We start from the raw sequence: 4380 nt of genomic DNA on the forward strand, positions 1-4380 counted from the left end.
GCAAGAAACATACACGCACAAAGATATTAGACCAAAATAAAAACCAGCCGTGCACAACTTGTGTTATCATGCTCATAAAAAACTAGATGAAAAATGGAGATGGATGCAAAAATCCCCACACAATTTGGATCATCCAAGAATTATTTATGAATTTTTGAGATTTATGATGAAAAATGAAATAAACATTTAAGGAAATAAAATGAATTAATGCTGCGAATGGCAAACTTGTAATTACGCTGCGTTACAATGAAACGCAGCGTTTCATTTAATCCACATGGCGCCGCGTGATTCGCTGCCGGGCGCGGGAAACACAATTTGAACGCAAGGCACAGGAAATGCAGATCAAACGCGAAAACTGAAGTGAAAATTTGAACACAACATCATGTTCTTCATGTTCATACTGGTCAACAGCAAATCGTCACGAAAATCATCATGCCATATACCAATCGAATCACCACATCATGTAGATCACTAATCTAACAAGCAATTAACCTAATTCTAAACATGCTTCACGGATCGAGCCAAGAAAGTTTCACATTCAAATATTCAGATCTACATATCTTCAACAATACTTGATGAAATTAAGTGATCTAAGTTGCAGTGAGCTCTATGTTCCACGATCTACCTAAGCCACATGTTAATTTCAAGAATCGAAGGTTTTGAAATCTCACCTTATGAATGTGCAGTTCTTGATTCTGGTGATTTCGAGGCTTGGAAGTTGAAAACAGAAGTCCAATGATGATTAGGAAGATGAATGGAGTGTGTTCTTTAGCTCAGAAATGCTTGATGATGAAGAAACTTCAAGATGCCATGGTTGATCAAGATTCCAACAGCTACGATTGTGCCAATTCTTCCACTGTTAGCTTCAAACAGATGAGCAATTCTACCTGCAGATGAAGACTATTACAAGAACCAGTGCAAATGATGAAGAATTTCGATGAATCAAAGTGAAAAAGTGTGAGAGAAAATTGAGAGAATTTGGAATTTTTTTTGCTTTGGATCTGAAAAATGAATTGTGATCTGGATTTTCTGTTATGATTAGGCTCTTATACCTTCTGTTAATCCAGCTACTAAACATGATTAAGCCAAATTGGAAGTGATTAGCAAGAAGCTCATGTTATGTCAATTGGCAAAATTGCCCTTTCTCACCTTGAACCAATGGAACAGTAAACTTTTGCTTGCAGCAAGTCATAAATCATGTTTAGAAGCTATTCAAATTGGTTTGGCATGAAAATTCCATGTATTTTTGAAAATCACTATTTTTCCCACCAAAATTTAATTAGTTCACTTGAAAAATGGACTTTTTATGTGATGATTTTTGATGAAATGTGATGATGCATTATGATAGTTCATGTCAAATGGGATTTGCTCAAAAAAGAATCACCCAAATTGGCCAAATGGTTTGAAAGTTATGCCACTTTGAAATTCCAAAATTCTTGAAAATGATTTGATCATAACTTACCAACCATAAATGAGAAATGAGTGTTCTTGGACTTTTTGGAAAGGCAAGAGCAAGATCTTCAACTTTCATGTTGGACAAATTTTGATTTGAAGCTTTATTGGACATGTAATTTTGAGGAGAATGACTTTCCATGTTTGGCAGCTGAAAATTACAGGTCATTACTATTTTGGGAAACTTTTTGTCTGACCTCCAATTCTTCAATGATGATCTTTGAAATGTTAATTGAGGCTTGTATGGACATGAATGAGACCTTTCCAACCATCTCATACCATCAAATTCCTGATTAAATGCACAGTTGACACAATTGACTTTGTTAGGGTTTTGGTTGACTGAGCCATGCTTTGATGAATTTCAAGCCTTTTTCTCTTGAGATCTTGATACCAAATGATGTCACAACTCATATGAACTCTTGATGAATGATCATGGTGCCCAAATTCTTCAAGAATGGCCACCATCCATTGCTCAATGAATGATTTGACTGTTTTGACCTAGTTTGCTTCAGCTGCAAGAAACAAGGTTAGATGATAATATTTTTGTACCTTTGGTTAATAAAAAAATGAAAAGAAATGATATATAAGTGCTAAACATGCTTGGTGATCAAGAACCACACTCACAAGGTAACCTACCCACAAGACGGGAAGCAAAGGTGCATAATGATCCTTGAGGTAATGAATGATATGATATGATGCCATGAGGGATCTTAGGGAAAAAATTGGGGTCTTACAGTTGGCTATCAGAGGGATTACAATTAGGAGAAGATTCATTGAACCCAAGGCCAGTCATGTCTCCTGTCATCTTTCCAGCCTGGAGGATTTTGTCTAAGGTGTCAGATCCACTATTTAGCATTCTGACATACTTCATCATCTCATCCAGTTTGGAATTCAGGAACAAGGCTTCAATCTTCAACTTAGAAATGGTTTCTAAGTGTTCTGTCTTCTCAGCCTCTAGGTGGGTTATCAGTTTCTTCTGATTCTTCACTTGTTGACACACTTCTTCACTTCTGAAACACAACTTCCTGTAAGAATTAGCTAATTCATCATCGTTAGAGTCTTCATCAGGATCCCATCTCCCAGTCAAGGCAATCACAAGATTGGCAGATTCTCCTTCTGTTTCAGTTTCAGAATCATCATCAGACCATGTAGCAGCAAGACTCTTCTTCTGTTTCTTGAGATAGGTCCCACATTCAACTCTAATGTGACCATACCCTTCACACCCATGGCACTGAATTTCTTTGCCCTGTTTGGATTTTTCTTCAGTTTTTGTTCTTCTTCCAGCATCATTGGGCCTACTGATGTCAAATGAGTTCTTCTTGACATTAGACTTTGACCTCACATCCATCCTCTTCAGGATTTTGTTGAATTGTCTTCCAAGTAACGCTAAGTCATTTGACATACCTTCATCAGCATCCTGACTACTTTCTTCCTTTTTATCTTTAGTGTTTGACACAAAGGCTATGCTTTTGACTTTCTTTTCAGATCCATCACTCATTCCCAACTCGAATGTTTGAAGGGATCCAATTAGCTCGTCCACTCTCATCTTGCAGATATCTTGATATTCTTCTATGGTTGTAACTTTCATGGCAAATCTTTTAGGGAGTGATCTGAGGATTTTCCTCACAAGCTTTTCATCTGACATCTTCTTACCCATGGCTCCTCAAGAATTAGCAATCTAAAGAATACTCATATGGAAATCATGAATACTTTCATCTTCTTTCATCCTCAAATTTTCAAACTTAGTAGTAAGCAGCTGCAATCTAGACATCTTCACTCTCGAGGTACCTTCATGAGCGGTTTTGAGATTATTCCAAGCATCTTTACCCACCTCACAGTTGTTCACCAGTCTGAAGATGTTCTTATCAACCCCATTGAATATAGCATTTAACTCTTTAGAGTTTCCAAGAGCTAGTTCATCCTCCTCCTTGGTCCATTCTTCCTCAGGCTTCTTATGAAATGTGACTTCTCCATCCTTAGTAATGAATGGATGTTCCCAGCCTGTTAGAACAACTTTCCAAGCCTTATTGTCCAAATATTTCAAGAAGGCTACCATACGAGGTTTCCAGTAGTCATAATTAGATCCATCCAGAATTGGTGGTCTGTTTATAGATCCTCCGTCTCTGTCCATAGTGCCAGAAAGTAATGTCCCAAGATCTCACCCAAAACCAGAGCAGGATGCCTGCTCTGATACCAATTGAAATTCTGGTATCAGATATGAGATGTCGAAGATAATGTCACGACACTAATATCTGAACAACAAATGAAATATAAACAGAATAAAATTATTAAACAATTGAAACACGACCAGGCAATTGTTAACCCAGTTCGGTGGAAACACACCTACGTCTGGGGGCTACCAAGCCAGGAAGACTCTCAGTAAACAACTTCAAGTTATAGTCTTTTCACCTAATCTCTACCCGTGTGACTTCTATCTAAGAACTCTTAGATATGAGACCCTACTCACTCCCCCTCAATCACAGCAGTGATACTAGAACAAATACCATAAAGAAAGAAGACACACTTCAATGACACACACTTGATCTTGCTTAAAAGCTTTAATCAAGTAAACAAATACACTCGTACTTCAAAGCTTAGAGTGGACAAATTACAACTCAAAACTCAGTCCAATTCATACATCAACAAGATGAATGAATGGATCACAATTCACAAACGTACATTAGGCTAAAACCCTAATACTCACTTACTTTAACGTTCGTATTTTCTCTCAATCACACTGGGTTTACATGGTCTTTAAATAGAAGCTTTCTGAATGGGCCTGGGCAACATGAAACCCTAATCCTATTTAACGTGTATTCCCTAGGAATTAGTAACAAATCATTCCTCTTTGGGAAACAGAATATTTTGGCTTTTAAATAGAATTACTCCTTGAATAACGCATGCAATCTCCACATAAGCACACAAAGA

This window comes from Lathyrus oleraceus, chromosome 7 (genome assembly GCF_024323335.1).
Source record: "Lathyrus oleraceus cultivar Zhongwan6 chromosome 7, CAAS_Psat_ZW6_1.0, whole genome shotgun sequence".
Classification (NCBI taxonomy): domain Eukaryota; kingdom Viridiplantae; phylum Streptophyta; class Magnoliopsida; order Fabales; family Fabaceae; genus Lathyrus; species Lathyrus oleraceus.